Source organism: Etheostoma cragini, chromosome 16 (assembly GCF_013103735.1).
Source record: "Etheostoma cragini isolate CJK2018 chromosome 16, CSU_Ecrag_1.0, whole genome shotgun sequence".
In the NCBI taxonomy this organism is placed as follows: domain Eukaryota; kingdom Metazoa; phylum Chordata; class Actinopteri; order Perciformes; family Percidae; genus Etheostoma; species Etheostoma cragini.
In genome coordinates, this window is record NC_048422.1 from 1056112 (window position 1) to 1080922 (window position 24811).

General features: G+C 41.2%; 2 long non-coding RNA genes across 2 annotated transcripts in view; both read left to right on the forward strand.

The window, feature by feature from the left end:
* LOC117959593 overlaps nucleotides 1-1229 on the forward strand; it is an 18902-nt gene extending 17673 nt beyond the window's left edge. Inside the window, exon 3 of the long non-coding RNA XR_004659971.1 lies at nucleotides 1127-1229. This is a non-coding gene — a long non-coding RNA (uncharacterized LOC117959593). The remainder of the gene's footprint in view (nucleotides 1-1126) is intronic.
* Nucleotides 1230-15895: 14666 nt separating this feature from the next.
* Nucleotides 15896-24811, forward strand: part of LOC117959380 — a 15483-nt gene continuing 6567 nt past the window's right edge. The window contains exon 1 of the long non-coding RNA XR_004659925.1: nucleotides 15896-15907. This is a non-coding gene — a long non-coding RNA (uncharacterized LOC117959380). The remainder of the gene's footprint in view (nucleotides 15908-24811) is intronic.

The window sequence follows — 24811 nt, forward strand, 5'->3', positions numbered from 1 at the left end:
GATAGATAGATAGATAGATAGATAGATAGATAGATAGATAGATAGATAGATAGATAGATAGATAGATAGATAGTTGGAGCAAGAATTACAAGCATCAAGTTACTCGGACATGCACACTCACATACTCACAAACATACAGAAAAAAAACAATAAATATCCTGGAAATATTAAATAACATGAAAAAAAAAGCTAAAAATAAATAAGATAGCAGAGATAAAAAAATGCCATTCTTCATTGTTCCAGTTAACATTTACACCCAGAACTCCCTTAGTAGTAAAAGTAGAAAAACACATTCAAAACTAACTGCATTACAACAAAAGCAAAACAAGAAAATTCACGAAAACAGAGAAAGCAATTCAAGTAATTTTCCTAATTAATTCAGATTCATTTCTTATAAAATAGGATTTTATAAGAACATCTGAACCTGTCTTTCTAAAGAAATTGCTGCTTTAAAAACTTAAATGAAACCTTTGTCCTCCCATGTAACTGGCCCTGTAAAAAACCTCCATGGTGCTTGTGGCTGCAACAACACCCAGCTGTTTCCCTGTGGGACTCCGTCTCAGGCTGCACTAAGGGGGTCACACACTTCTAATACCAGTTTATTGCATTTAGTATAACCTTTAGGCCGACGGGGCTTAATGCCGCTAAGAATTCAGAATTTTTACGGAGATTGAGCTCCCACTGACACCGAGGAGAAGTTCTCTTTGCGCTCACACACTATTAGAAGCGTAAAAAAAATAATCATTTTAAGACAGGAGAGCAAATGAATATACAAGAGAGGCAGAGAAATTCAAAATGGCTTGTGAAAGTTAGGATTACATAACTTTTAATATGATTGATATTACAAAAAACAAGTGCTTCCTTTGATCCGTTGATTTTTCCATTACATGTAATTTTAGAAGAGTGGATTTTATGAGTCAGGAAGAGTCCCCAGTCATGGTCTCTGATACCAGCTGCAGAATTCATAAATGTTTCTTTCTGGTAAAATAGCAAGGATTCTTAATTAATGTTGGTATTCCCAGATTGTGTTTGTTGAGTTTTTAATGGAGTGTCATGATACAACTAGTTATCCTAATAGTCACATTAGCAACCGTTATTGCTGTTGTTGGTAGAGCAGAACACATAGAGGTTCATGCCTTGACGCAGAGGACCAGGGTTTGAGTCCAACCTTTGATGATTTCCTGCATGTCTCCCTCCTTCTCTCCCCTTTCTCACTTAGCTGTCCTGTCCCTGAAAGATGGAAAATAATCTTTGAAAAACAAAACACAAATCGGCTCAAAAAGGATTACAACGCAGCAACTTCTGACCAAATTTTGGCTAGAATTCACTGCAATTTTGGATCATTTTCCACACTCATATAGGGACGTTTTCACTTAGTAGTAAGCTGTTTTCAGCAAAAAGTTCTAAAATGCCACTGGAACTCCCTGTCCAGTACCAAACAGCAGTCAGATACAGTTAAAGACTAGCTAACTTTAAAGACGATAATATGTCAGTGTTGTGTTTCTGCTGCCCTCATGTGGCAAAAAAGTGTTATTGCAATTATTACATTTTTAAAAAGTATTGCGTAACGTTTTGGTATCTTTACTGAAACCTATGATACTATTGTCAGACATTTTCAGACATTTAGCATGGATGTATTTAAAGAACTGGATGCCTTCTAAGATGGCACCCCTTTAATTCTGATAAAAGTTGCTTACTGGGCGGATATGCCTTCCTTGGGCTTCTGTATTTTTGGGCCCATGTAGTATATGCGTTAGAAACTCCCTACGGGCTCTCCAAACACATTTATGGAATGGAAATAATTTACCGATTGCTTCTTCCACATTTGGACCTTATGGATCAACCACTGATTGTTACAAAGTTTGTAGTCTGGATCAGTGGAAGTCCCTTTCCAGGATAAAGCCGCTCACCTTCCGCTCTCTTTGCCTTCTCAAAATCCGTTCAATATGGGAAAAAACAACAAACTTCAAACTAGCAAGCTACGCGGTGCAAATTCTAAAGAAAATTCAAACAGACCTGCTATGTTCTTTTGGTGAATAATTATACAAATCTACAAAGAATATGTTGACACCATTTACCATCTAACTGGGACGTTTTGTGACCGATTGGTGGGATAGAAGGAGCACACACTGCTAAGAACAAATCACCTTTAACCATGTATCCAGTTAATTTAAACGGCTCCTGTTACTTTACTGTGTGAACAGTTCACTTTGTTTAACCGTCATGTTGTCCTTGGGTCAAATTTGACCCGTTGTCTGTTTTTTTAATCACAAAAAACGGGCATTCAAAATAAGCGCTGCAAATGTCAATGTTAGAAATGTCAAAGAACTTTCGAAAAACATCCAAAAATGCCCCCACAACATTGAAAAATTGACAAAAATGACGGATAAAGCGATTATAGTATTTCATGCTTGACGGGAAGACAACACAAGGGTTGATTTTGTATATGGCACTTTCTTTTGGGGGTTACAAATGTTCCACCAAAAGAAGTTCCTTCCCGAGGCGGTTTGGCTGAGCCACCGTTGCTGTGTCCGAAGCTCAGCGCCGCCCAAGACAATTGGGATTGGTTTAAAGAAATGCCACAAACCCAGAGCGTCTTTTTGTCCTGTCCCAGGATGTATGTGTGGTGTAGCCGGACCTTACACCACATCGCTGTGGAGATAGGTCCGGCAATGCTAGACGGAGCAAATTTGTGACTTTCATAATCATTTTTGTAATCATCCTGGATGGGGAAAAGACTCTTCAGTTGTTTAGTGTAATCTACTATAATGCAGCATTGATCTCTTTGCATACACACAGGAGTTATTGCTTTAGTCCATTTGTGACAAATCAGCAGCATTGCAACCCGCAGGCGAACCTGCTCCTGCCCGCCAGATTTACCTCCAGCAGCTTTCATTTCTCGTCCACTGTGGCTCCCTGCGTGTTGTCTAACTGTGATTAATGGAATACAGTTTCAGGGGTCACTGCCCTGATGGTCAGCTGGAGCCATGCAGTGACAGAGTGTCACTGACTGCAAAGTGATGAGCCTCGGGGATGGTGAGAAGGCAATCAGCATGCACAGGCGCTCTCCTCCAGATCGTTCGATCCAAGGTCCTGATTTAGTTGCACAGGTAATCATACCTTCACTGTCAGAGCTCCTATCTGTAGAGATCAGGGAAGCAAATAGTTTCTTTTCCCTCGAAATCTCTTTTAAAACTATTCTAGCTGATTTCCTTTAACCTGGCTGCCAGGGTTTACTGTTTTGTCATCAACTATTTGTATTTACGATTGTCTTAATATTGAGTATTTCATATTTGAAATTTGAATAATGAGCGAGGTAAATTGGACGGACGCATGGATGTAAAAACGGGTAAAATGATGAGCAGATGGACGGATGAATACCAGGGGTTGATGGATGAATACTATAATGGGTAACACATTTTGAATAGATAGTTGAAAGGATCAATGGTAGATGGGTGAAAAGATTGTTGCATGGAGGGATGGATGGATTAATGCTAGGATGGGGAAAAGGGTGGATGCATAGTTGGATGGATGGATGAATGTTAGAATTGGTGAAATGATGGTTAAATGGATGGATGAATACCAGGATGGGTGAAACAGTGGATGGAGGGTTGGATGAATGGTAGAGTGAATAAAAGGATGGATGGATGAATGTTAGAATGGGTGAAGGGATGGTTGAATGGATGGATGAATACCAGGGTGGGTAAAATGGTTGGAAAAATGGTAGAATGAGTATAACGATGGATGGGTGGAGGGATGAATACCAGGAAGTTCAAACCAGTGGATGGACGGTTGGAATGTTTGAATGAATAAAAGGATGGATGGATGAATGTTAGAATGGGTGATATGATGGGTGAATGGATGGATGAATACCAGGATGGATAAACCAGTGGATGGATGGTTGGAAGAATGGTAGAATGAATAAAAGGATGGGTGAAATGATGGTTGAATGGATGGATGGATGGATGGATAGATGGATGGATGGATGGATGGATGGATGGATGGATGGATGGATGGATGGATGGATGGATGGGTGGATAATGACTACCAGGATGGGTAAATCAGTAGATGGATGGTTGGATGGATGAACGGTAGAATTAATAAAAAATGGATGGCTGGATGGATGAATGAAGTTCTACTGAGTGGCTGGATGGATGCATGGATGAGGGGCTGGTTGGATCTTGTCTCTGGAGACCGGTCCCAGGCCACAGAACCAGATCAATGTATATCACCTGACGGGGCATGTGACTGGCTGAGTGTGAGAGCAGCATGTGATCAATCAATCTGGGGCCAAAGCTCACTGACATGGTGACTCTGACCTTGGATGGACACCATTAATTAAAACTCTTTATCACTCAGTCCCACCCCCACATCATGTGGACGGCCGATCAGTCAGAAGCAGCTGTCAACAGGGAGCAGGATACTGTGAGTTTTCAGCTTGCATCACGGCAATATGGCAACATTATTAAACATATGTGGAAACGAAAGTCCAACACCAGGCCGGGCTCAGAGCCTAACTGGTGTCAATGATGACGTGGACTCACAACACACAGTCCATCACTGCTGAGTCCGCTGGAAGTGAGTACAACAATCTTCCAAATGTGATGCTGCACAACAAAATCTCCCAATTTGTAGTCTGAGAGCCAGGATGTTTTTCCCTCCTGGCTTTCAGTCCATGCATAAAATAAAGCATAATGGTTTGCATAAGCAGGGGCAGAGCCAGACATAGTAAATATTTATTGGCCCCGCCTTAGGGGGATCCACGGGCATGCTCCATTTACGACAGTTACATGCACTATTTTTCAAGCCATTTGAGATAATAGAATAGCTGAAAGTCTGCACATCGAAATCTACATGCTATTTGTTCTCCAACTGTCTTCATCATTCTAAAACCAGAACACAGCCAATCTCGAAGATGACTCATTTTTACTCCTGCTACCAAAGGAGAGGCAACACTTACTAACGTTGCAATTTTATTACCATAACACAGGCAGGGTTTGGTGTAAATGGAACAGGTTGTAAATTGTGTTCCGTTAAATTCCTGCATAAATGGGGCCTGCTGGCGTCACTTTCGTGCTAAAAGACACAAATCATGGGTAATCTACAGCTAATAACAGCTGTGGTTTGTCCAGTGTTAAACGCTGAGATAATATCAGCCAAGATGCTCGAAAGCCCAGCACGCATTGTTTGATTTTACTGTATTGTCATTGTGATGTAATTTAAAAAATGAATGCTATTTGTTTGGCGTTGAGTGAGTCAGTAATTGTAGCCTCAGAGCTGAATGCTAACTTTAGCTGATATTGCATTGCTTCTAATGCTCTTCCTCCATTCTGACTGACTGTGCGTTGTGTGGGGCTGTTTAGGTCAGTCTGTTTTCCCCATGTGCAGGTAACTGTTAATAAATAGGATGTTGACTTTTATTACGTGAAAAATGTTTAATGTTACTGTAGGAGCGATGTTCCGGTGAAAAAGACACAATACTACTTCATATACTGTATTTTAATACAGCAGAAATACCTCAGAAGCTGAGGATTTTAATCTATTCATTTGACATTTTACTGTGGAATAGACAATGAATTGTAAAAAATGTACTGATACTTGTTAAAATAATGTATACTACATGATCACAATCAAATGAGTTCAATTAAAGAGCAGAACTACTGAACTACCGTTCATGATGTCGCTGTCCTGATTTATTTTGGTTTCCACATGTGAAGATGCACATCCACATATACACAACGTAGTGAGACTGTCACACAGAGGACCGTCACATAACCAGCATACCTAATCTTGAATCCTATTGTTGTGATTCCATGCTGGAGGAGAGTTCCCAGGATGAATGGCTCCATTTCCCCCGTAATAGAACGGTTGCTCCATCGATTGATTGATTGATTGATTTCAGAGGGGAAATGACACAAAGTTGAAGTTACTTTAAAACCCTAAAACCAACACATTCACACTCCCATTGGGTAAAACACATGGACATTTAGTTAGCTGCCTTTGGTGTGGTTGTTGACACTAAAAGTCTCTTTAGCTTCATATCTCTGTGCAACTCTGCAATATATCCTGCATCCCACGTGCCATTGTTATTACATCTACGCATCATTTTTCAGTTGGGCAATTTCTTAATTCATGTGTAATTTATTTAACACTGTTTGCTATATTTTGTACACTTACTGGACTGGATTTTGCAATTTCCCCACTGTGGGACAAATAAAGTTTTTTTAATCTTATCCTAAACACGCTTCTCTAAACGCACTTTGTCGGGATTATTGGTGCCAGTTTTGATGGAGTTGGGTTTAGGAAAATTTCATGGATCAACGGGACGGTTGGGTTTAGGAAAAAAAAGAGTGGATGGTTGGGTTTAGGAAACGTGACACGCGGGACACGATCCCTGGTCTCCTGAGTGAGTCCTTGTTGTTTGGGCTTTCATTCGACTCGCTACTGTAGTCGCCCCATAATGCTACATCATCTTCAAACGGAGTGTAGCTGCTACTCTCCCCCGGTGCGTTTTTTTTGCGTCGTTTCTGACGCTGACAGCCACTACCCAAACATCTGTATAATACTCTATCGAAAAAAAATTCAATACTGGAGCCCAAGAAGCCCCCCCTTTGCTCCGCCCCTGTGCAGCAGCCTAAAAAGTACACAATACTGTAGAACATTATTCCAAATAACATAGAAAATCAACAAAGTAAACCTTTTTTTGCTAAGTTCTTCTACCAAACATTTAAACTGCTTTAGTAATGTTAAGTCAATTAACACTTTTGAAAGGCACTGTATCCGTGTCACATTCTCATTGGGGGCTGAGCCCCCCAAAAGGTCTGGTCCTAGAATCACCCCTGGCCATTATTTCATCCACTCAGGCAACAGGTAACAGGAAATTTGTTCATAGAGTCCTATTTGTTTTTTCAATTTGATTTTAGAAGTTATCTGCTGTAGCTATGACTGATAATGGGGCAGGGCCATCACAGAAAAAAGGAAATTAAACGAAGAACTAACAACTAAAAGGGAAAGGTAACAGACACTACTGCTTCTGTCCAAAGCAGCTGCTACAATCAACACAAACTGAAAGTTACTTATATCCACTTTAAGTGATTAAGTGGTATCATTAAGATTTTTATCAAGTATCAAATGTAGAAAGCAAGGTATTGGGAGAGAAGAAGAGGACACTATTGGGGATTTTCATGCTTCGTCATTGAAGAAGGAAGGAACAGAGAAAGTGAATAAAGGATGGAGGATAGTGAAAAGAAAGAACGAATAAAACCGGATGGTATGTCAACGGAAGAAAAGCCAAAGTCTCTGAGCTGAAACTGGACTTACTGCCGTGTTTCTGATACATTTGATCATTAATGTAGGATCAGAATCTGAGGACTGTACTCCCCCCTTACTCCCCCGCTACAGTACTACAGTAAATCCAATGTTTTCTTGACATATTATGTGTAATGTGTTTCAATGCCCTCAAGGACTTTGCATGGCCTTGTTTTGTTTTGTTTTGTTTCTTTATCTACACATTTAAATACAATAAAAAAGATAAAATACATAATGTGTAGGGGAAATGTGAAGGAGAATGGCATAAATGAACTATGGAGGCTTGAAAAACGGCATTCTCCATGTAACAACAGGAAATAAGGATGTCAATTTAATATAACAGAATTTTATGTATCTATCAATACTTACACACACACACACACACACACACACACACACACACACACACACATTCAATCCATTCTTCACCAGGCAAGAAAAACAAAGGAGAAAATAAACATGCTGTGCCTTGCCTATTTAGTGGACTGAAAATGACAATATTTCCCTCTGAAATGTAGTAGCGCAAAAGTAGAAAGTCTCCCAAAAACAACAATATTTCAGAAAAGTACCAACATATCATTCTTCCATCTGTGAAATTGGACAGTACAATCACAAGACATATTTCAATTGTGAACAAAATGTGTCTATATTTGCTTTATTGTCACAAAAATGTCTTTTTATATAGAATATTTCACAAAAACACATCGTCACTGAACTTCAATTCTACTTAACCCTTCTGTTCTCTTCACATCCGGGACCCTCTCGTATCCCTCGGGTCACATTGACCCGTGGCTTATTTGGGGTTTTAAAAACAATTCTGAAATAAAATTTCACTTCATAATATATTACATATTTTCTGTATCTCAATTTCCAACAATTGAGATAACATATGTGTTCAGGGAATGCATCAGTCTCTAGTAGAACACAATTAAAAGTGGAAGTAAGGTTGTGATTCATGATCAAAATCCACTATGTGATCAATATTATCTTGGAAAAAGTGGTCATGTCCAGAATAATTTTCTGAATTGAGTCAGGAATACATGTTTGTAAAATAAGGTAAGGCCATTGATTTTCAGGTAGAAAAAACTGTACTTGTACCAAATAGAAATGGGTCAATTTGACCCGAATGCCCTACAAGGGTAAACTCCTGTTTTCTTTGGAGTACTCTTTGCTTATCTGAATAAAGGGTCTAAGGACAGAGGGTGTGGTATGCTGGATAGATGGGGAAGCCCCTTGAGGCAAATTTGTGATATTGGACTGCACAAATAAAATTGACTTGACTTGCACCACTCTAATAATTAAACCAATAACAACTGACCGTCGGTGACGAAGGAGGCCACAATCAATGTTTTCATAGCGAAAGTGCAGCGGCGGCAAATGATGCATTCATTTTTCCTGTGGGTGCTCCTGATGAAAGGAGGGTCATTTTATTGACTGCCTGGGAAAGGTCAGAGTGGGGGAACGCCACCCCCGAGCCTCCAAAGATGGAGTGTTGTTTCATGTTTTGAAATCAAAACAAGTCCTCCAATTGGAGCCCATGCGGAACGGACACCCAGCTGCACTATTGACAGGAGAAGAAGAAGAAGAAGAAGAAAAATAAAAATGAAGGAGCTCATGCACTCAGAAACAAGAGCCACAGAGGGATCACGTCTGACATTCTGACTGTCATCTACCTGATTTCCCACTTGGTTTACATTTCCACCTGTATAAATATTATATCATATATCATAAATGACTGAAGAAAGGCTTCATTACAGAAAGAAATTCTGCTATTGGAATTTTTTAAATGAGATACTAGAGAGGAATGCATATGTAGTGAGTAGGATGTGGTATATACTACCTCAAATCTTGAAAAAATATAGATATAAAAGCCTACATTTAAAAAACAATTGTTAGTTTTTTTTTTTAACAATGTCATCAAGTATGCGACCCACTGGATGCCAAATATTTGAAGAAATTGTCTTCTTGCAATATCGGCCCAGGATTTTTTGTTCCGTTGGTCTATCTTCTCTAAAAGTAGTCTCAACACATTTCCCCTTCCCAAATAGAGTTAGTTGGGTGAGTCCATTGCCCGTCTTTTTCCAGAAGGTTTTCTCAGATAGGCTACCGATAGTTGTCAGGGAGGATGGATTGGAGGAAGAGGCCAGGAGGGGCAGAAGAAGCCAGGTCGAAAAAAAAAGGCATTGGAGGAGGATGCGCCTGCGAAATGTGCCGAGCTTCCCGATTTATTTACAGGAGAACAAACACAAGTGGCAACTGGTAAAGACAGATATAGCCTAGCCCCGATGATTAGCATTAACGTGATTATTCAGCTAATATTGTTGTAGCGTTGTCAACCCATTTGCAAGCAGCACATTCAATTTGATTAAAATATTGGCCTTTTAGTATCACACAATATTTGATGATTCATAGACTTTGCAAATGTTGATAACAATACTTAAGCTTGAAACGCTTGAAACATTCAAAAAAAGACCCAAGGTTGCATTTTAGCAAGAGTTTCTCTTTAAGCGGGGAGAGCAGCAGTGCAGGATCCCCCTAGTGTACTGAACCGAGCAGCATCAACGACAGAGACACAACATCGGACAAGTTAAACAACATGAATGTAAAAGGAGGAGCAGTTTAACTAGAGCGTGCTATTTGGAAATCCAATCAAGAGAGGGAATCAGCTGATCCGTCAGCTGGTAGTCGGGCTGAGGGATTGTCAGCTATGGGCTGAGATGATAGCCGAGCTTGACTCCGTGACCTGCCTGTACTTACGCTACGCTTCAATACTGAAAAGTAAAAAAGCCGGAAAACTTTCACAGATGTAAAGAAATGAATGCATGCTAGCAGGCAAAACATGATAATGCTAACATGATTATGATTAGCATGCAAGGTTCACCATGTTCCCTGTCTTGGTTCAGTAGGTTTAGCATGCTGTTAGCATGTGTTTAACATTTGCTAATTAGCACAAAACCCAAAGTACAGCTGAGGCTGATGGTAAATTAATTGGTTTGGCAATTATGAAGTCATAAACCAAGTAGGCCCACTGGACAAATTCAATTTTGACCTGATGATCTCCAGAAATGCTCCTGCCATGATGAATAATTCCATTTTTAGGGAATAATGAGAGCTTCATGATGTCTGTGTGTAGAACTGGTTTTCAGCGGCCATGTACAATCCATTCTTCGACACAGTAGAAGCAAAAAAATCATATTTGGAGTAACCTCACATTGCTTCAAGGGCTCGTTTATAGCCAGCTGCTTTGAGCACAATGCAGGTTGACCTTTGACTGATCACTTGCAAAAATCACAAGTCATTTCCAAAAATAAGGAAATGAAAACAGGTTAAATTATGACTCTCAGTTAGCGTCTTGAAAAGCACTCCCTGAAGAGGAGCGGCTCTACGGACCACCACCACCATCATCTTTGAAATCCCTTATTTAATTAATGATGCTTCTGCCTCCACTGTTAATAAACCTCATCCGCCTTCTCTTCCTGTCCATTCTTCTTGTTTCATCTGTCTCTACTGTTCCATTACTACACACTCAATTAACAGAAAGGCCTTTTCTTAATCATGCAGTCTTTCGGGTTCACTTATCTTATTTGTAAGCCATATTAGAGGAGGATTACATATGATGATAGTTTTCTCTAAACCTCACGCTTTCCCTTGAATTAATCAAAGTTCACATTTGTCATTTCTTTTGCATTCACAGCGTGAATGTGTAAGTTAGTGTGAGCCGAGGTGAGCCGGAGTGTGCCTGCACGTGTGACTAATCTTCCTGCTCTAATGGCACCATTAGAGTGTTTCATTGGGGCCCAAATAGGCTAAAGCCCGCTCTTAATGGAGCTTACGTGGCTCTAAACCGAAAGCACAGTCCGGTGGCTGGAGAAGGACATCTCGCTCCAGCTATAATAAGGCATAACAAGATCTGCAAAGTGTTGAAATGGTAAAATCAATACTAAACTGAAATGTTGCCATGGACACGTGAAAGCTGGCTGAGGAGAGTGGAGAGGCGCCAGAAATCTCGCACTGATGATATTGGAGTTGAGTGTTGCATGGTTTTTATACTCAGCGATGGAACAAGAAAAATGGCTGAAAGTGCGGGGATAATTTAGAAGTATCTGACTTTGTCAAAGAAAAAAACGTTACATGGTAAAGATTAAATTTGGGTGGCCAGATAGCTCAGTTTGTAGAGCGTGTGTGGAGGTTTTTTCCCTTGGTGCAGCGGGCCTAGGGTATGCTCCGACCTGCGACCTTTTGCTGCGTCTCACCCCCCCGTCTCCTCTTTCATGTCTTCAGCTGTCCTGTCAAAAATATAGGCCAAAAATGCCCAAAACGTTTCTTTGAAAAAGGTTAAATTTGATCTTCTGCCACATCCACTATGAAAATGGGGTACTGTGTTTTTGATATATAGTTTTAATGTACTATAGCAGGGTTTCTGCAGGCTCAAATTGAAGACTTTTTAAGACCTTTATGAAAAAAAATCAAAGACCTATATATTTGGACACAAGCATACAATAAAATGCAGAATCACAAACGTACTTGGAAGGAAAATCAAAGTAATAAACTTGAAAAAAACGTTAACATCATTATTTTCCGGCCGGGTGTCCAACGCCTTCCACTTTCTTTGCGGTTGCATTCCAAACTTCGGTTGAGTCCGGGAACATCCTCTGAGCTACAACCAACAATCAAATTATATTTAGCTTTTTGAATGAACATTTTCAGACACTCGACACACACACTCGACATCCATTTAGATTCCAGAGCTCGCCTCCCAACGTGCAGGTTCCAGCAAGCAACGTTGTTGCGTCCGGCGCCTGGTGACGATTCTTTCATAATACTCGCTACAGTTGTCACTCTCCATACTGCGTCATCTTACAGCGCCATGAGCGAGCTCCTGCTACACCCGGTGCGTCCTATACAGACGCTGAAGGGTGTTTTGTGCGTCATCTGACAATGAGAGCCACTGGCAAACAGTCGCTATTTGACAAGTTGGAAGTAAGAACAGGTTGCATAGCCATATTACAAAAAATATTGTATTTGGGTTTGATCAATGTGGCAAAGTCGCCATCTTGATTGAATAAAAGGAATTGTCTTCTCCAGATGGTGCCAGGCCTTACATTTCCGCTGCCATCTAATCGAGTTAAACCATTCAAGTCTTTGTATAGTACTGTGCTAGGTTAGACTGCTACTGTATTTGATCTTTTGTGAACTATGGGCTTTTGGTTTTAATTAATTTGTCCTTGAAATGTATCATTAAAAAAAGAGTGGCCACCCTGTTGAGACTAATTCTGTTGACTCAGCCGGCGAACAAAGAATTCTAAATGGATGACGGAGAAGCTGCTTCTGTCCGTCAGTCTGACTCAGTCAGTCCACCCGTTGTTGTTTTCTTCATCTCTCCTGCTCAGAATGTCAGGTACCCCGTTAATGAGAAAAACGTGGACGTCAGAGCCTAAACTCATGGGCACTTTCTGCCCGTCTCCAAGGAAACAATTAAGACTGTTTTCATGGACAACCATAACCCCCGCTTTCAGCAGGCAGGAAATGTCTCTATTGCTCCTCTCTGTAGGAATCATCTATGATATGAGAATCAGAATAAGACATTTGGCAAAGCACAAATGATACCTTCAAAACAAGTTGATATGCTCTATTTGTCCTTTAAAATTGTGGAATCCCATGATGATAACGTTGCACTGAAAATCCTTGTCGGTTTACATTTAAACACTGTGTTCTTATGTGTTTTCTTTGTCATGATTTTGCAGTTGAAAAATGGAAATTATGGCAACCTGTGGCCTGGAAGTGATAGTCTTGTCCATTTTCTTGTAGATAATGTTAGTGGACTGCAACCCAAGATTTAAGTATTAATAACGGTTTTAGAACTCCCAGAGGCATGTCAGCAAAACACATCCAATCCCAGGTTGTATAATTCTGCTATGTGCACCACTTATTACCCGAAGCTACCAATTACATTTTGGAGACACCTGATTCAACATTCAGCAGTTTGTCCACCTATGATGGCGCTGTGTTAATTGCAACACTGAAGCGTCTAATTTGAATTAGCTACACGCATGATTCATGTCTCGGACTGGCTTCTTCTCCACAACAGTGGCAACAAAGGCTCATCGTAGCATGTAGAGACAATTTCCTAGAAAAAACACAGAAGAAAACGTAAAAAAATAAAATAAAATACTCACTACTTTTGTCACTACTAAAACTATCTGGCGGATTGCGAAAAAAAAGGTTGGCTACAAATTCATGGTCCCCAGAGGGTTTTTACTACTGATGGTAGTGACCATGAGGACTATATTTAGTTTTTATTGAAAAGTAACACAGACATGCCCCCTCCAGGATGAATGAAACAATGTCCATGCTGATCCAAAGTTCATTTGAATGCAATTTAAATTGCGTCTCTTTGTGCTCATTTTGTGTCTCTTTCTGGTCCTTTTGCATGTCTCTGTAGTTGTTTTGCATTTATTTTTAGTCATTGTGCGTGTCTTTGGGGTTGTTCTACATCTTTTTGTAGTCGTTGCGGACCTTTTACCAGCATTAAGTGTATGTTTTGGAACGTTTTGTGTCAATTTTGAGTTATTTAGCATTTCTTCTTTTGATTGATTTGTGGGTTCTTTCAGCAAACTTTCTGCAAGTCAGGTACACTTGCCCTTTGGAGCCCTGGGCCTGTGTCCGATAGGTCCATTCAGTAATCCATCCATGAGCTCCTGATGACTTACTCCTCCATGACAATGTGAAGTGACTGAGTAAGGACAGGGTCCTGGAGGGATTTAACTCTGTCACAAAAGACCTGGAGATGTTGTAGTCAGAGTAGAGGAATGCCAAAGCCAGGCAGTGTTGTGCTTTTTTGGAAGACATAACATCTCATCTACATGATCTCAAGCTCTGAAGCCAAGGCAGCACGGTGTGTGACCTCATGGCAGCAGTATGTTCCTTCCAAAGAAGGCTGGAGATCTTCAAGAGTGACATCACAGAGGCACATCTCCACCGGCCAAGTCTTCAACAGCTGACTCTTAGGTAATCATCATCATCGTGTTTCCTTCCTGGAGAGGCTGGCTGAAAATGTACAGATAGTGCTTTGACAGCTTCAGGTAAGCATTGCAGCCCTGCCTTGGATCTATATCTCTTCACTGCAAGGTGGAAGGGACTGCATCTCTGCAGGCAGAACTGATCAACACCTTCGAGTGGATGTTGCTTGGAGTGAATCACACTGTAAATATGTCACCTTCTGGAGAAAGATGTTCCCAACAGTAAATTCTCCCAACCTCCAGGTTCAGTTCCACATGTCGATGTGAGTCAGCATTCTCACCAATGAATGTGGTGAAAAGTTCATACCGCAGCAGCTTGACCAAATAACATTCGGATTAGTGTCCCCGTCTGTCAATCACACCTTTTGTATGAATGCATTTGGTGCGACGGCGGCAAGGAAAAACGTCCTTTTAACAGGCAGACACCTAAGACACAATTTGGGTCTATGTAAGCGGTCCATATGCCACACCTGGTGGTGGGACTGGGGTTTAGGATTAGGGCCTAGAGAGATTGAGAGACAAAGAAAAGGTGTAATTTTTAAACTGAAATGAAATAAAAGGTTTTGTATTTATAAAATGAGGCATGGGCTTGGTCCGCAGTGACTTGCAAATAGGTCAGACCTGGTACCGGGTTTTGAGAAGCCCGGCTGTAGACTCTTCATCTTGTTCTCTGCACTCCACCCTAGAATCAGATCCTCCTCTGCCTCATTAGCATCTGCGGGATTCTCTACAGTCGCAATCGACCAGCCGTGCTATAGAGAACTCTGCAGCTTGGATAACAGTCGGACACGAGGGAAAGCCAATCTTTCACACACATTCTCCCTCACACTTTCCATTCATTCTGCACAATTGTGGAATTTATCGCAAGGTTATCCTTTAACTGCAGGTGTGTGTGTGTCCGATGCTCAAATTGCATTGATTTATGTGCACCACTGTGGTGTAATGCATGGAGGGTATGCATGGTGAGGCGTGGAGTTTGGCTGTAAGAGTTATTGGAGTGGAAGGTAGATACTAGCTCAAAAAACACATGATTGTAACATAAAGTATAAACTTGAGACAACAAAACCTTCAATTAGGCACCAAGTTTGCTCCACTTCTTCTGAATGCAGCACAGACTTGTGGAAAAGGGGGGTTATACTTCGTCACCTCACTTTCTCCTGTCATAAATACTGCGGTCACTAGAGGGTACCGTCCCTAATGTGTAAATGTAGCTCATAACTGCTGCTTTGACAAATGACCCAAGGAAGCGTTTTTTTGGAGGGAGGAATGTTGAGTTATCTTCTTATATAGTAGGCTACCTGTAACACTGTGTTTACAGATAATATGTGATGTCATGTGCAAATACATGGACTTATGCAAAATGCAGTATCTGTTCTAAACCTTGGTAGCAATAAAAAAGAAAAACCAGGGAAATATACAGTACATGTTACTGTAAAGTGGATCTTTACACAAGTCTCTGTATGGAGAGTCCCTGTGGGCCTCGCTGTCCACCCACATGTTTCCATACATAGACTGTAATTGACAGGACAACAGATGCTCTGCTTAGTTAGTGCTGTCAGCTTTTAAGTAATGTGATGAATGTTTCACCTTTTTATTTAAATAAATCTGCCAACATATGAATCACCAGACACAGTGCTCGCCACACAGATTGCTGTCTAAGTGGATTTATATGATGTAATCGCTGCTGATTCATGGGGGAAACCGACTGCCAAGATGTAGTGCTGAACCAGAGCTTTTCAAATTTCCCCTAATAAATTTCTGAGAGAAGTCTGAGTTTTCTACAATCTATGGAGAAGTCTCAGGAAAATGGCTCAAGTCGTATTTTGTGTACCTTTACTCTGCGAACCCCCCCCTTCCACGCTGTTGCTAGTAGCCACGGAGACAACGGAGGATCAAAAAAACATGAAGGAGGTATCTCCAGTATCTAAACTCAAGTGTCTGCGTGCAAAAGCCGCTGGACGCTACAACCTTCTGAACATGGCAGCAATGAGAAATCCAGAGACAGTTGTGTGGAACTGATAGTCTTAATTAGCTTTGTAGCAATGAAACAGATGTTAATGTCAAAAAGTCCCGCACTGAAGCTTTAACTGTTATTGCATTATTTTTGCTGAACTTCTTTCTGGTTCACCTTTGACCTCCTGTGTGTACCGGAGCTTTGCTCTGTGCTAATTAGTCCGTTGTTTATTGTATCCAGTCAGCTGTCAAGTAAAAATGCCACATAGTTGTTCCAACTTCTCTTTGTTGCACAGCGCTGTCAAATTGAATCCTTCCTTCTATATAGATACAGCAATCTATGTCCCAATGAAGCTTTTTCTTTATATTCGGAGCTCAAAGGGTTAAAGTGCCTATATTCTGCTCATTTTCTGGTTCATAATTGTATTTTGAGGTTGTCCCAGAATAGGTTTACATGGTGGCATTTTCAAAAAACACCATAATTTTGTTGTACTGCAGATCCTGTTTTCCCCTGTGTGTTTAGGTCTCTGTTTTAGCTCCAGAGTGAGGCATCTCCCTTCTATCCTATCTTTGTTGGGAGCTGCAAATGCTCAGTACCTCGGTAAGATCCCATCAGCTAGATAACTCTGTCTCCAGCTTTGGTCAGTCCAAGGCAGGATTAGCTGGGAGACTTCTTCTGGACCAGGGCCACTTGTGGAACACCTGCAGAACAGCGACAGGAAGTAGTTCTTTTGGAGATTCTAGTCAACTAGTGTGTGTTATAGCTGTGTTTTGCCATTGAGAATGAGCTAGCATGCTACGGTTAGCCACCTCGTCTCTAGTGACGTAGAAAGCCTGCACAGAGGACATTCAGAAACCGGATCTCACTCAAAACAGCATGGGTAATTTATTTCTCCAAGTTTGAATGCATTTGGAGCACCAGAGACACAAAATGACTCCCCTAATCCCAGAAAAAGTATTATTTTCATAATATGGGTACTTAAAAAAAAAAAAAAAATGCGACATCTAGTGGGGTCAACAAACACCAATAATGCTTTATGAAGCTTCATTTAGACATCACTAATACACAGTATCTGAATGTACCCCCCCCCCCTCCCCCCCAAGTGATCAATGCTTTTTCACCAACAGACCATGAAACAAAAGTAAAGCAATGTACCGTGAACTGTATAGTGCGATAGAATGATAAAATCAGAGGTTGTGTTTAGCAGCGACAGAGCTCCGGGACCCAGCGGCAGTTGCTTAGCCCCCAATAGGTGACAGCGAGCTGGGCACACGCACCGCTAGACGACGGTCCTTTCAGGGGCCACGGTGGTGGAGTTTTGCCAGAAAAAGTGACCGTTATGTGGTGATGACAGTTAAATTTAGGCAAAATATGGTGGTTAGGATTTAAAAACCCTCCCGAGGAACAACCCAAGTGTTTCCTGGGTGAAGGTATTTTGTAAATTCCGCTCCCCGGCTTGAAAGCACTTTGTTTTATGTTGACACCACGTTTTGCTGTTTCATTTTGAAATTATTTTCCATTGAATATTGACGTTCATAAATAAGTGCCTTGGCCGAGAGGCTCCGTATCCGTGGTATTGGAAGAGGGATTTACTTCCTGCATGTTTTGCTTGTTGGCCACGATCAAAAAACATCACCTCCCTTAGTATTTTTCACAAATTGGATATCAGCACTGATCCCAGAAAGAGAGAAATAACACCAGTGGTGCACAATTACACTGCGACTGAGGTAAAAATTATTTCACTGAAGCCTCTTTGAAGACAACTCAATTATTTACTGAGTTTTACTTTATTGGCAGAACTTTATGGAGATTGCTTCTTTATTTCTTTATTTTTGAACACAGAGACCAGCATGTGGGGAGTTGATTCACGAGGAGGTTTGCTCTTTGGGTTGTGCCGCTGACTGTCGGGATGGCTTTTGCTACGCCATTCATCACAGTGGGACACAGATACGGCTGCTAGCATCAGGAGAGGCAGAGGCAGTCTCCCACCGGCCCTGAAATGAGAGATGCAAAATAATGTTGTCTCAAAATTAAAAGACAAATTGGCGGCGCCTTAGCAGGAGCGAGATGAACCTGTTAAACAAAACACCGGCGGCACCGGGAGCTCGTCATGATTAGCTTGGCGGATAAAAGGGGATGCTATTAGGAACGGCGTTATAACTGCTGACGTAAGACCCACACAGGACACGAGGACTTCTTTGGGGTCCTTTTTTATTGCAAATATTGATAACTGAGCTGGCTTAGGACTCTGAAATAGAAAGCAAAATAAAACATTATGAATGTGCCTTCAAGGTAAACCCAGGCTAATTCTGAAATGCACAGTTTTGAGTCAGAAAACAATTCTCTCACATTTTACAGAACACAGACAAATACGCAGCTTCACATAGTCACTTTGATGTCTTAATACAATACAATTACCTTAACAGTTGTCCTATTTGACCAATAACCAGTTACAACAGCATAGGTGAGGCTTTATGCATGCTAACAATACCTTGCTAACACATGGAAACACTTGAACTACACACAAATCCATCCAAAGTCCATCTCATCTGCAACATGTTCAGTTACCAGATGGACACAGAAATAACTTTAACCTTTAATACATGCATGTTTTAACCCTCATGTTGTCTTCATGTTGTCCTCATGTTGTCCTCATATTGTCCCAAGGTGACCAACTTGACCCGTTTTCCTATATCAATGTTCTTTTTAATTCCCCAAAAATAACATGATTGATTCCACCCGACGCTCTTTGGCAAGTACAAATCTCTACTTTCATTAATTTTGGGGCGTCTTATTTAGCATTTGAAAACAAATTGAAGTAGTTTTGAAATAGTATTGAGTAAAAGTTGACATATTCCAGTCTGTGATTATCATCAACATCCATTCCTTTGTTTTTTAGTCTCAATAATTTCTAATTTCTGCTTTTCTAACTGAAACATTAGTTATAATTTCCTATAAAGGAGGTTTATTGACCATAAATTCCCCAAATAACTGTAAACCAAAGTTAATAAGTTAGTGTGGCGTAGTGTTAAAAAAAAGTTAAAAAAAAGTGACAAACACAAAAACGAAAACAAAAGTGTGGACTTTCAATTTTGAAAAGACGACAACACAAGAGTTATCCTGTTATTGCAATATGTACACTACATTTTCACACAGTGTACTGTAATGCACATGCATGATTTTCTTCCAATCGTCTCCGGAACGAAAAAGAAAGAAAGAAACCGAGAGGCAGGGCGCTGACTGCATGACGCCGTCACCGACACCTAGTGGCGGAAATAATCCACTGAACATAGAGCTGCCAGCTCACAGAGAAACAATTGAAATAAATACAAGAACAGAAAATACATACTGGAATATAACTACATACATTTACATAGTACTGTACTTAAGCACAAATTTGAGGTACTTGTACTTTACTTGAGTTTTTGTAATGCCACTTTCTACTTCTACTCCGCTACATTTCAGAGAGAAATATTCTACTTTTACTCCTCTACATTCATCTTACAGCTTTAGTTACTAGTTACTTTAGTTATTAGTTACTTTAGTTACTCCACTACATTCATCTGACAGCTTAAGTTACTAGTTATGATTGATTTTTGCACACAAGGCACATTGCTAATAAAATCTAAGGTTTTGTTATACATATATTTACCCAACAACATAACGTCCTATGAACACTGTTCTGATTCTAGTTTCTAAAATGCGTAAGCTGCCAATGATTTTTCTGCACTGAGTACTTATACTCGTAATATTTTATGTGCATTCTACTGATGATACTTAAATACCTTTACGTAAACAACCTTTTCAATGCAGGACTTTCACTTGTAAGAGTATTTTGTACAGCGTGGTAGGTAGTACTTTTACTTAACCCTTGTGTTGTCGTCCCTTCAACCATGAAACACCACCATCATTTTTTCGGAAATGTTTATCACTTTTTAAATGTTGTGGGTGCTTTTTGGATGTTTTTAAAGTTGTTTGATATTTCTAATGTTGACAATTTCAGCGCTTATTTCAAACGCCCATTTTTTTGTGATAAAAAAACTGAAAATGGGTCAAATTTGAACTGAAGACAACATGAGGGTTAAGTAAGATTCAGGATGTGAATACGTCTTCTATCACTGGGTGTTACAACAAATGCACCACCGGGCTACACTTGGATGTTTTCTGTGTGTGTGTGTGTGTGTGTTGCTGTATTTCTGCATGTGTGTGTTGCTGTATTTCTGCATGTGTGTGAGGAGGCTGAGACAAGACCTACAGAGAGACAGCAAGACCTACAGAGAGACAGCAAGACCTACAGAGAGACAGCAAGACCTACAGAGAAACAGCAAGACCTACAGAGAGACAGCAAGACCTACAGAGAGACAGCAAGACCTACAAAGAGACAGCAAGACCTACAGAGAGACAACAAGACCTACAGAGAGACAGCAAGACCTACAGAGAGACAAGAAGACCTACAAAGAGACAGCAAGACCTACAGAGAGACAACAAGACCTACAGAGAGACAGCAAGACCTACAGAGAGACAAGAAGACCTACAAAGAGACAGCAAGACCTACAGAGAGACAACAAGACCTACAGAGAGACAACAAGACCTGCAGTTCATTTTTGGTAATTTCTTTTAATTACCAAGCAGACAGGCGTAGTTCTGGTAGCAGATGGAGGAGTCTGGTGAACCCGACGTGGCGCGATTCACTCGTCCGACTCCGTTCCACTTCCTCCGTCAACACCCCCTCCTCCTTCCTCTGTCCGCCATCAACCCGAGGGGTCGCGGGGGTCGCCGTCGGAGGAGACAGGCGTGAAACGTAAGACGCCGCCGTCACACTCCGGCAAAGACTCCTCTATGATGTGAAAATGCAATCAACCCCTTGACAGCTGCTCAGAAAAAGACAAACAGTAGGTTCTTAAATCTTCATTAGTCAATAGTAAATGAGGTATGTTTTACACACACACGCACACACACACACACACACACGCTCACTTGCCTTGTGCATATCCATTACACCTCAACTGAGAACCATGGTAATGGTGTCTATTGATTTCCTTTCTCTCCTCCACTAGTCAAGCATGTAGGAGTTTGGATGCCGGGTAATGAAATTACCTTCACTCTGGAGGATGTCAGGAAAACGTTGCAGCTGGAGAGAGGACCCCTCGGAGAGCGCGCGCCGTAAACACAGCACCTGTTTGCATCGCCCTTAATTCATAGCCAACGGCAGAGCTTCCTGTCTCAATCAACTCTCTTTTTCCTTCTTCTTCTTCTTCTTCCCTCTTGCCTGCTCCCGTCAGGCCCCTAATTCATTTATTATTCATCTCATCAGTAGCGCTAAATGATGCAAATGACCTTCTCTGAACTGTACGGGAGTCCATTTGGACACTGTCAAACACCATTAGACATTCAGCGCCCGGCTGCTCCAGAGGGTCAGATCTCCGCGCTCAGCGCTGACAGATGAAGCGGGACCGGGCTTTGTGCTCATGAATAAAGCCCACGGCCACGCAGGTGTGTATGCGGGCGTATAAACATTATTAAAGCTTTTCAGAGGGGGGGGGACTCGTGGAGCAAATTTGAGGACCTGAGACTCGCTTGTCTTACTTTGATAACCGACTCTAATTGACTTTGACTTCAAGTTCTTCTCAAGATGACTTAGACCTGAGACGGAGGACTTGAAAGGACTTGACTTTTTGTTACTGTAACACGAGTCCAGTAGGGGGCAAAAGGTTTATAAATCATACAGTTTTTCATCTGTTCCCATGTGTACAACGCCACCTAGCACCCACCATGGTGTTGTCAAAGGAGGAAGAAGCAATGATGTCTTTGTTTTGCTGAAGTGACATTTTTAGGTTTGTACGTCCATTTCACTAGCATGGACCACGCCCCAACCATGTGTTAGTTAAAGATTTAATGAACATTATGAATGTGCAGATAGATAAACTGATGTGCATGTCGTCTGATGGCTGGTCTGGGAGGATGTACAGTATGATGACCGGGTGGAGGAGACTCAGAGTGGGGGTTCCGTCTCAGAAGCAGCTTTTGCCCGAATAGTTTCCAGACCCCCGGACGGTACCTAGAAGAGACACGAGAGAGATGTGCAGCAGGAAGGGAAGAGGGGGAAGATGGATGAAGGAGAGGGAAAAGGGAGGGAGGGTCAAGCAATCAGAGACACGGGCCTGGCTGCAGCACGGTTTATGGAGGTCTGTCTGGTGATTAGAGGGGGGGTTCAGGCGTGGCCCTGCTCCCGAACCTTAGTTGTTACAAATTAACTCCATTTCGTCAGTTTTCCAGGTAATATCAACAATTTAAAAAAAGTCGTGAATTGAAAATCGTATGTATCGTGAGATTTGTACAACAGAACATGCAGAACATCCATGTTCTTTACAGGTAAAACTATGCTTTGTGATGGGCATTCTTTTGAGAAAACATTTAGTTTTTAGAAATGTCTCATGCTAGATTGTCTCTAGACAATTTGGTTTTGTAAAAGCAGCCAAAAGGAAATCGCAACACTCAATACTATTGTATTACAAAAAGAATATAAATCACAAAACAAAGGGAATCGGCAACCATGTATTGTGAAAGAATCGAATCGGGACAATTGGCATATCGTCCCAGCCCTGCTCTGGAAACTGGGACAGCTCATCAGATTTTTATAAGACTTGACTTTATAACCAGTAGGGGGGGGGGGGAATCCCCAGACGACTCCCGACACGATTTCATCAGATTACGATATTTAACATATTGTAATATTGCAATTTATAACCTTTTTTCCAACTTCTAATTTTTCCCAATTTTAAATGACGTCCCGAAAAGGAAACTTAGTCGACATCTGTTTAATCTAAAAAGAAACATTTCTCTGTTATTGCTGAAAAATGGGACAAACTGGCCAACAAATGTATAATATATAATATGTAATACAAAGATCCATACTTGGCGCCTGTGTATCACCCCCCCCAGTGACTGGTAGCAGGGACTTGACTTGACATGCTTGATCTTTCCCACAGTGACTTGAGACTTGCTTGTGACTTGTCCACGTGTGACTTACACCCCCCCTCTGAAGCTTTCTGATTAAACAATGGGGGCAGAAAGGATGAAATGGCGTGAGTCCGAATTGAACCCATGATATAGACCTGCATGGTTCAGTGTATGCCTTGGACATATGAGTCAACAGAGAGTGTGTGTGTGTGTGTGTGTTTGCTGTGTTTGGTCCCCCCCTGAGCTCGCTGCTCCGAGTCAGTAAACACAACGCCGCCTTTAATTAGCTCCGCGGTAATAATTGATTTGAATTCCCCGCAGCGCAATTATATGATTTCATAGACATGCTTTCCTCTCTTTCTTTCTCGGTCTCTGTCTTCGACTTTTTGCCTCGCTGCATTTTCTCTTCGTTTTCCTGCCATCTCTTTGTCAAACTTCAGCTTTATTTATACCCACACCAATTAGATGGTTGGGAATGAAACCGTGTTACGCCTCTGCTGGTCATGGCCCTGGTGCTATCTGCAGCATTTAGGTTCAAAGGTCATCCGTCTATTTGTGTGTGTCGACCTGCAGCTGACTGGGCAACTGTTCTCAGTAAGCCTCTTACACATGCATTCAGAAAAAGTAAAGGAATTATGCCGATAACACAATAGAAGACTTTGAGACTGACACCATCATACATCTAAAGGCAATCGTCTCACATCCAACGTTAAAGACTGCCATAATACGTAAAGAGTGGGTCGCAGACTACAACTAAGTTCTGAAAGATTTATCCAACCAAGCTAGCTAGCTAGCCACTGCTAGCGTTAGCGGGTAACTTTAGGGGAAAGTTAGCTGATTTTCTGTTCTGCTGTCATTCAGATGTAGGCCACGTTTCCAATTGGATGACGAGCAGAAAGGTTACAAATCGGGGACTTTAACTACACATTTGTATGAAATTAAGTTGCATAGTAACCTGGGCCTATAGTGATGCTAACATGCCTTTCTTATGGTGCCCTAAAATACTAAAAAAATATCAAGTTTTATTATGAGATATACATTTTAAAGCCACAGTGAATCCATAATCGTAACTATATCCGTGTATGGCTTCCATGGTGGCTACCTCACCTGTAGACCAGTAAACCTGTGAGCAAACACAGGGGTAATGGGGTGGCATAGCACCCCATTAATAAAGAGCTTTATTAAACAAAATGATATAAAAGCCTGAGCCCAAAATGGCCGGCAGAGCACACGGCACAGTAAAGAGAAAATAGTAAGAAGCCAGCACAAGCGTGTCCAATCTGGAACTTAACATTTTTCAAAGACGCACAGCCACAGATGATTTTCACGTTGTTTTTTAAAGATTATTTATGGGGCATTTTAGGCCAGAAAGGGGTGAGAGAGAGGGGGGAATGACATGTAATTCAAAAATGTAACTGCCACATGTGACCTGTTCCTTTCCTCTATGTGTGATTTTGTCTATGCTGTATTTCTGTTTTTATTGTAACTGGTGTGCCGTCTTGGCCCGGTATCCCTTGAAAAAGAGATTTCAATCTCAAGGGATTTACTGGTTCAATAAAGGTAAAAAAAA